This window comes from Stylophora pistillata, chromosome 2 (assembly GCF_964205215.1).
Source record: "Stylophora pistillata chromosome 2, jaStyPist1.2, whole genome shotgun sequence".
In the NCBI taxonomy this organism is placed as follows: Eukaryota; Metazoa; Cnidaria; class Anthozoa; order Scleractinia; family Pocilloporidae; genus Stylophora; species Stylophora pistillata.
In genome coordinates, this window is record NC_142520.1 from 29,931,815 (window position 1) to 29,941,443 (window position 9,629).

At 42.3% G+C, this 9,629-nt stretch overlaps 1 pseudogene; it reads right to left on the reverse strand.

The window, feature by feature from the left end:
* Positions 1–125: 125 nt before the first annotated feature.
* On the reverse strand, positions 126–8,815 carry LOC148738271 (uncharacterized; annotated as a pseudogene).
* Positions 8,816–9,629: the final 814 nt, after the last annotated feature.

A 9,629-nucleotide genomic window follows, 5' to 3' on the forward strand; every position in this document is an offset into this window, starting at 1 on the left:
TATTTCCCAGGAGAGCGTAACGCCTGTATGGCAGTTCCAGCCAACCATCCTAACTCTTTTCGAAGGTGTGCCTTCGGGAGAGCAAATGTCTATTCTCTGTTCTTGAACGGCGTTACTCGTCAGTTTCATTCATCCAACAGATGGACATCTTTACTATTCAAATCCTCAATCCAGTCTGACCACCCTTCAATGAAATTCCATCACTGTCAATTCGATCCGAAAAATTCACTCAGTATCCATCATGTTTTGTGTAGGCCACAATCTGTCCTTTACACCATCCCCAGTACTTTGTAACTTTACCTGATTTGTCCTTCTCGTCATCTTCCACTTCAATCAAACAGTTTATCAAGGCTCTTCCATTTGCTTTTTTTTTTCTGGTTAGTATATGTCTGTGCTTATCCGGCGGACCCTCGTCGACACACTTGTCTTGACTTGTACGCTTTCGTTTTGTCCTTTGCTTGCCGGGTGATGATTTGTACGACGTTGTTATGTTCTCTTTGCAGACTGCTGTTTTTACAGCATGGGGGCGATCTTCCAGGTAAATGTTCTCCATCAATGCTTGGATTATAGTGCCACCTTCCTGAAATGACTGCCTGTTTAGAGACTCCACGGGATTGGTAGTACTAGGTCCCTGTTCCCAATCCTTGTCATCCATTTCCTTAAAAGCTCTTGTAAACATAGCTTTTGATACCGTTGACCATACAATTCTTATGTCTAAATTATTCGAATATGGTATCCGCGGTATCGCTTATGAATGGTTTAGGTCATACCTAGATAATCGCAATCAACAATGTTTCGTAAATGGTTCGCTCTCAGTTAGTCAAGTTCTCACTTGTGGAATTCCGCAAGGAACAATTCTAGGACCTTTGTTTTTTGTTCTATACATAAATGATCTTCCTAATTGCCTGTCTAATTCAGTTGCATGTATGTATGCCGACGATACTCACCTGACCTTTGCCAGTAACAACATAGAAATGATCAATGATGTTTTGAATCACGACCTATCCAATATTAACACATGGCTCACTGAAAACAAATTGACTCTAAATTCATATAAAACTGAATTCATGTTAATTGGATCGCGGCAAAGGATAGGTACCTACGATACTTCCCCTAAACTAATCATAGGTGGTGACATAATTAAACAAGTCAGCTCAGTTAAATCTCGGGGTGTGCATATAGACGAAAACCTTTCATGGAATATGCACATTGAAAAAATAGCCAAGAAAATCGCATCGGGCATTGGAGCAATTAAACGTTGTAGGCCTTTTGTTAATCGAACCACGCTTGAGTCCGTTTTCAATGTCTTAGTTCAACCGTACTTTGATTACTGCAGCGAGGTCTGGGGACATTGTAACATGGGTCTTTCGAATAAGCTCCAAAAGTTACAAAACCGGGCTGCCCGTATTCTGACCTTCTCCAGTTATGACACAAGCGCTGATCCTCTTTTTGGGCAACTTACCTGAAGACGGTTAGATACTCAGCGACAAATACAAGTGGCCACCATGTTCTATAAATCTATACATGGTCTTGCGCCCGACTATCTAGGTTCTCTTTTCACTAAATATGATCCTCCTTATAATCTAAGGAACTCTGAAAACAAACTAGCTGTTCCATTGCCCCGCACCAATTTCCTGAAAAATAGCTTTAGCTATAACGGTGCGGTTATCTGGAATAGCTTGTCCCCTGAATTGCGGCAAGCAAATTCACTTCAATCTTTTCAAAATGGTTGTCGCAATTTCTTCGTCTGAATCGACAAAACACACACGGCATCTATGTAAAGCAGAATTTCTTTATTTTTTCTATTTCACTTTTAAATTTTAGATCATGTTAACATAGATTAAAGTAGATTGTAATTGTAATAATAGATTGTAATAATATTATTATTTTATCTGATAGATTTACCGTGTCTAAGTAAAAATAAAGTTAAGTTATAGCCAGGTGATTCCCAAGGCACCACCATTTACTCCAATGCTTGAGTTTCGCCCAGTCTTTATTGTCGATGGTGCCAAATTCCGAAAATAGGTCGTTGCCAACAGATTTCCTTGCTTCTGTTAATTTCCTGGAGCCAGAGAGCACATCGAAAAGTAAGAGAACATTTTCTTTCTCGTCTTCGTCTTCGATTTTGCTAGCCAGGACTTTAAATACGCGAGAGTCACTATCACTGCGGCAAACTAGCTTGCAGACTCTGTTGACTGAACGCTGCCAGTGAACTTTGCATCCCCTTATGACTTTCCGCGTAAGTTCTTCACCCAGACACTGCTGCAGTCCTTTGTTTTATCCATCATCAAAGTCAAACAGGATAGATCTTAAATTCTTGCCATTTGAGAATCGGGCATGGTCAGCTGTCACTTTTTGAAACAATTGTGGTGATGGACTTCGCGTACGTCTCATTGTCTTGCCTACTACACAAAACTCTTGCTACTGCATTATAGACGCATGTTTCGTCATTGAAAGAGACAACGTTTAAAAGGTGTGGGAAGTAGTCGTTGCAGGTCTAAGTAATGTCTATGAATATATCTTCTGCTGTACTCAACATCGCAGATTGAAATGGAGCCATGAAGAATGCGTATTTACTGCAAGCAGTAAATAAATACTCGCTTCCTTCCATCTGATATTGACCCATCATCTGATTGACTTTATCGCTAATATTCATACTGCAATCTTCATACAACTGGTTGCTTTCCACTTTCTTCCGAATTTTATCGAATTGGAGAACCTCATCAAGTGGGTGTACCTCATCATCATCATCATCATCATCATCATCATGTTTATTTGTTCAAGCAGGTTGAATTTATTGGCAACTGTATAAGCTGATGTGGACCTGCTGTTTTCCCACCCAACCCACCCCAGGGGAGGACATCCAGCACACAGTAATCTCGTACGTGGGAAATTAACGTCTTTTACCCCTTACCCTGTAAGAGACGGGACCTCCGGCTTTACGTCCTATCCGAGAAGACGAAACAATGTGAGTGAAGTGTCTTGCTTAAGGACTCAACGTGAAGCCCCAGCCAGGACTTGAACCCGGGCCGTTTAACCCAGAGTCCAGCGCACTGACCACTGGACTACTCACGCCTCTTTATGAACAGAATTCCATTTACCAAGGGCTAGCTTCCTCTCTTTTCTAACACGGTCTGCATTTGCTGCAGGTGAACTGGCTTCGGCTGGAACGTAGCCAAGTCCAAGGCTTTCATAATGCCATTAGTTTTTTTGGAGCTGTCATCAGAAATTACTCGTTGGATGTCCTCTTTGACTTTGCTTGACATGTGTGGAGCCGGTTTATTGTGATTGTGTCGAGTTCCTGGTACAACACCGACGCATCGCCTTCCATCGTCAATGCAAGGCCACATGTACACCATATGCGCAATACACGGTCCAGATGAAATAAGAGAATAATTTTCTCTGTGATGAACACAGCGATTTACTTTTTGCCTATTAGAGACCACATACTCACAGTTGGGACCAGCACAGGTTTTCACGCCTTCACAAGGCCCTCGTCTTACAAATAAGGAGGTTTTCTGACCTTCTACGATAAGGTCGTGCTTCTTTGTTTGCGAGCCTCTTTTTGACAATTGGTTGTCATCCCACATAAAATGTGACCGGGTGCTTGCTGCAAAAGGCAAAAGGCGCCAGTCTTCCACGTAGGCCAATGGTTTCTCGGAGAACTGTGAGTCAGTCTCGAAACCGGGAAATTCGTATTGATCCTTGTGTGTGAGCTTTTCCCAGGTATCGGAATGCTTCAAAGCTTCCTTTATCTTTGGCAAGTGATGGTGTCCACGTCCGTTCCTTTTCTGGTACGTTTTGTTGTCTCCATGTTTTTAGTCGTCGTAGAGAGGATCGATCGCGGGGTCGAGAACACGTCGCACGGACAGCGTAAAAATTGCTTTCCTTCCCCGGAAACTCTATATTGTCTCCACACCCTTCTAAATGTTTCGCATCTCAAAATGATGAAATTTTATATGTATATACTCTAGATTAATTGATTGTCGCAACACTCTTGACCACCAATCGATGGAACATTTTTGCCCTTTCAGCTTCAAACCAGGAGAATAGGTATGTGATTTTTCCAGAAGCTTCTGCATTGCGGGTGTCGAGAACTTATCTCTCTTACTTCCTCTTAACCATGCGATTCACTCTTCCTCTTTCACACCCTTTTTATAGTTTGGCAGTTGTTCAAAGTCAATAATAGCCTGTATAAGGCATGGGTCGCACTTGGCAAAGTTTGGTGTGAATGTGGTCACTTTGGTGTAAAAATCTGTCATCAGGGCACATTGCCTAATGCGACCCTAACTTTTCCAGTTCGCAAAAACTTTGAAAACCGGCCAAAACATCAAAGACGCCGTAGTGCTTGGGTGGGGCAGGTAGATTTCGGAAAACTCGGGCTAAACAATAGCTATCACAGCGGTAACTGTCATCGCTTGTCAGTAAACAGCAAACGACTCGACTGGTCGCGGAACTGACCAGGCATATGGCGCTCGAAGTAATCTTCGCTGACGTCGAATTCTCGCTCTCATCATAGCGGCAGTCAAAACAGTTAAACAGCCGCTAACCCCTCTTTCATAGATCATACGAAAGACAAAAAAGTGCTCATGATTTAACTGAATAAGAAGAATAAGCATCACCGTGATCGTTATTAACAATGCTTCAACGGGACGCATATTTTTAACGTTTGTTTTCCTTTTTCAGCTCACTGCTCTATCCCCATAGCACGTCGATAAACGTGTGTCTGGTTTATCAAAGTGTCATCACTGACATTTTTTTTCACCTAGTGCGACCCTGATAGTTGAAACCAAAAGTTTGCTTTCCGGTTGCGGTTTCAAATTTTCTGTGGTTTTTTTGCCGGCAAAGTTGAAAACTTTGCCCAAGTGCGACCCATACCTGAGGCTGATCGCTTGCTTTGCGTTGAAGTCTCTTTTCCCTTTCATATCACAACTCGAACAACATGCATCCTTGCATTGCAGCTCCAACTCGCCCTCTCCAAACTTGCTTATTAACACATCTCTCAGGCATCTCCCAGAGTGCATAGAGTATATCCACCTCCATGATTCTCCAAAATCGTCCTTCATGCGTTTCTCTTCAATATCCGAGCAATTTTGTGCCCAGAAACAAAATCGCTGATCGTCTTTGGATTCGTTAATGAGAAGAAATCCATCGGCGTCGTTCCCACTTCGTCCTGTTCTGCCGAATTCCTGCACTATCACACTAAGGTTGCGCATACAACCCACACGGAAAATGTTGTCCACGTGAGTAGGCCTAGCCTCAAGTTGCCGATGAATCCCCAAAAAGTTGCCGATAAAAGTGTCTAAAAGTTGCCGAAACGTCGCCAAAATTTTTCTGCTTTTCGTACAAAAAAAAGATTACAAATTCGCACATTGCTTCTTATCAAAACTTTATTTGTGAAAGTCCAATGATAATATTAGAGGTTCTTTCCATTCAAACAACAAATAGTGTAATTGTCCGCCATCTTGAAAAACGTGCAACGTGATACCCCTGACCTCGTGATAAGGCATCACAAAAATCAACCCATGGGGGGGGCCTAATTATTGTATTTTAGAATAAATTGAATAAATGTCTATCGAAAACTGACCAATGTGGCTCAAAACGTGAAGAAAGTGGCTTTAAAGAAGCTCAAAAAGCCCAAAGGTGCCGAAAATTCTTAAAGTTGCCAAAATTCTAAAAAGTTGCCGAATATCTCAAAAGTTGCCGAAAAGTTGCCGAGCAACTTGTGGCTAAGCCTACACGTGAGGACTATGTGTCCCGACTTCATATGACTCAGTGGCAACCAGAACTTGAAACTCCTTTGCTCTGAAGTCAGAATCAGTCTTCTTCTTCTCATCGTGTGTCACCCTTCTTCCATAAAAGGATCTAATATTGTCTTCTCCTATTAGCGTCTGAAGTGCTGAAGTCATCAACTGAACATCAGTTCGAAAATCCATGTACACTATTGCGTATTCGTCATTTATGATATTTTGTATGTCGGTCGCGCATGTGCACCAGGTGTCACCCTCTGACTTGGCTTTTCCAGTTTTATCGGACTTCCTTTTGTTTGGTTTGACGTAAGGCTTGTTGTTTAACTTGATGTTGCTGCGATTGATAGAGCCCTTTACGAGAACAGGATTTCGTAAGTAGTCATTACACAGACTGCAACTGTTCCTTGCTCAGTGTGCCGGTTAATGTCATCACAGGTACTCCACTAAACGTATCTTTGATAACCTTAAGGGAATCGTAACTTTATCGAAAATGAGAATTTCTATCAAACATTTTATGCACTTCATCCAAGACTAATAATTAAATATGTTCCTTATTTTCCTCACAAATGCACTGAACACGATCGATGAAATGCTCAGGAGTCATGAACACAACAGACGGGAAGGAGCGCTTGGCGACCCTAGAAAATAGCCTCTTATGATTATGATGGGTCTCGGTCCCTGCTGCTCTTCCTAACGAAAACGCATCGAACCAAGGTTCCTCAGCCCTTCAATTTATGAGTTTATAAGCGATATGGTAGGGCTCACAACTACAACGAACTTCTTATGATCGATTAAAGAAGGCAACTGGAAGCATAAACTCTTACCACTACCTGTCGGTTGCACTACTATCGTATCTCGTCCCAGACAAACGCTTTGAATACTCGTGGCATGCAACTGAAAATCGTTGAATTCAGTTAAACCAAATCTGGTCAAGTGTCCTCTCCAAAAAATCAAGTCATCTGCCTTCCCATCAGGTAGATCTTCGGGAAGTGTGTAATTTAATTTACCATTCCGTGCGCAGTCGATCGGTTCAGGTGGACGTGCTTCTAATTCTTCTTGAACTTCGTTACGTTCAATTTCTGTACTTACCTTTAAAACGTCTACACTTCCTTGCACTTCTGGTCCACTCCTTGAATCTTGTTCATCGGCCATGAACAAGTGGGAAGTACTACGATTCATCTTCATCTGGTCATTTTTGACGCCCTGATCTGGGTTATTTTTGCTGTAATTTTCTCCAGTGCTATCGGTAGGGGAAGAAGGGATTCATTGCTTTCGAACTTCAGGCTGGCATTTAAAAGTTGTTCGTCGTCCACATATAAGTCGAATTTGGGGGCGCAAGTGGAAATAGCCGATTCCTAGAGAAGAATTAACGAGTGTAATTGCGTGGCATAATTGGGTATTGACGCTTTCATTCTGATAGAAATCCACTCCTCCATATTTTCTACAACAGATTCTATTTGATCGCCTTCACAATCGAATTGCACCGACAAACCACACTGCGCGCCGGAACCTTAAGTGTATCCACAATGATAAACGAGGAACGTATCACCCCAACCAGGATAGCTTGTGGCGGACATAGATAAATGGCGAACGCTTTTCCGTCACTGTTTGATGCCTGATTCAGAAGTTTCAGGGCTTTTTTCAAATAGTTCTTCTTCTCTTGAATTGACTGCGAGGTCTGCTTCTCCAACAGTTCTGCCGTATCATAGTTAGCAGATATGATATCGGTTTTGGTCATCGTGGCGAGTGCTTCATCAACAGCGGCAAAGTCACTGATCGATCGTGAAGGATTGATGTGTCTGGGGAGTTTACTAATTATTGCCCTCGAACCACTTTCAATAATGAAATTCTTGTCCTGACCACTTAACTCCGAACACTCCAACATATCGGGGGCAATTTTAGAACAAAGGTAAACGCACGCGTTGCTTCCGTCATTCATAGAGAGGTTGTTAGTAAGGTCGCGATGTAGGTCTGGCGGAAAGGTTGTACCTTCGTTGTACCTTCGGATAAAAAACTACTCACAACTTCGTCCGTCACCTCAACTGCCATTCCTTGGTGGGTATTCAAGGGAGTAAAAACCACGTTCGGATTCTTCAACATTCAGTCTTGGAAGCTTATTGGGCTTTTGTGACCTAATTCCTCCTCATGTAGCGCTGTCATTTTCAAATCCACTTCGGCACTCGTCGGCCTCATCGTGGGATCCTGTTGCCAACATTCATGTAGACGCGACCTCCGCTTTGCTGCCTTTTCAGATCCTAACCCGCTGAGATTTTCTAAAGTGACAGTAGGTCTCTCTCCTTTACGCACAAAGTCGTAAATGAGTGAAGAATTTGCCACTTCTCCCTCCCAAGGAGTTGTGCGAGAGTAAATTCGGTCATTACCATTGCGAGACTGTAGATATTGCTGGCGTAGGATGGTGTAGCACCTCTCCCTAGCAGTTGCGGAGCAGTGTAGATAACTCTCCGGTAACCCGCGTTTGGAAACTGCCTGTGCACATTTTGGACAGCAGTATCTAAATCGGCGTCTGTAATGGGAGTTCTCCTTTCAGTGATGGAAAGGCCATGCTCTCTTAATCGCCTTTTTACAGTGCTTACACATATTCCAAGGACTCCGGCAATGTCAGGAATAGAGATGTTGTTTTCGATTAAATATTCCAGTTGCTCCCTTTTGATGTCAATACGTGGGCGGCCAACGCTTCCGGTGTAGGACGTACTCTGACATGAATTTCCGGGATGAAAGGGGGCAAGGTTTTGTTCCACACTCATTAAAATACCATTAACGGCATCAGTATCTCACTGTACTGCATTGAAAACATGCGTCACATGTGCCAATCGCGCTAAATGGCGCGACAATTGCTGTAGCCGAAACAAAGCGTAATCAGTTGTATATTCGCTGACATCTTGGTGCAATCGTCGGGATAAATCCAAAAGAGTGAGCCTTACGCTCTGTAAAAACTGCCATTGCTCCCTTGTAAAGGCTTTATTATCCGCAAGTTGTGCCATCCACAACAAAAAAATACAAAAATACAACTATGAGCAGTTCAGATTACGTTTTCGAGTGGTTGTTTTTAGACGCGAGAGCCGCTGGTCAAAAAGCGCAGCTCTCAACAAGCGACCAGGCTATCCAGAATTCCGCCAGGAACACCTGGCAAAAAGTATTCAATTCAAAACGCATTTACTAAATTCAGAATTAATGTATAGCGACGTACGCGATTGCAGAATGTGTAAAGACATTTTAAATTCTAGAAAAAAATTGCGTGCATTTATATTTTATTAGAAACTTGTAAAAACTATCGGAGGGGGAATATTTTTGAAATTGTTTACTTTTTTTAATACGGGAAAACTTTTTTGTGAAATCGAAAGTGTACTTTTTATTTCAAAAACGTAGACGATAGCTTGTTTTTGATTAAAATACTATAACAGGGTTATTTTGTGAATGCAATTGTCATGCAGCGATGTGAATTCGGAATTCAGAATGAAGTGCAACAAGAATTTGAATTTTGACCCTGAAAACGCGCCATATCGCCGCGCACAGCATCGCCTTTTTATCCCTTCCATGAAAAGACTCCCATCGGCTTGTAACTAAGCCGATGTTATAGGGTGTCACTTGGTGACACAATCAACAATCATAAGATAAGCAAAGTGTTTGCAGTACCTCTGGTTCTTTGCAGATGTCCTAGGCTTAAGGAAATCCACTTTTAGACGAATCCCTGCAAACCAGCACACCTCCTATAGAAAACGGACATGAGGCAATGTAAATAAAAGAGGGCGGCATCGATATACGTTAAATAACGCCACTCTAATACAACTCTTCATCTATTAGTTTCTGTCTTGCGCAACTTAAGAAAGTGATTATACGAGTACACCGTCAGCAGTACTA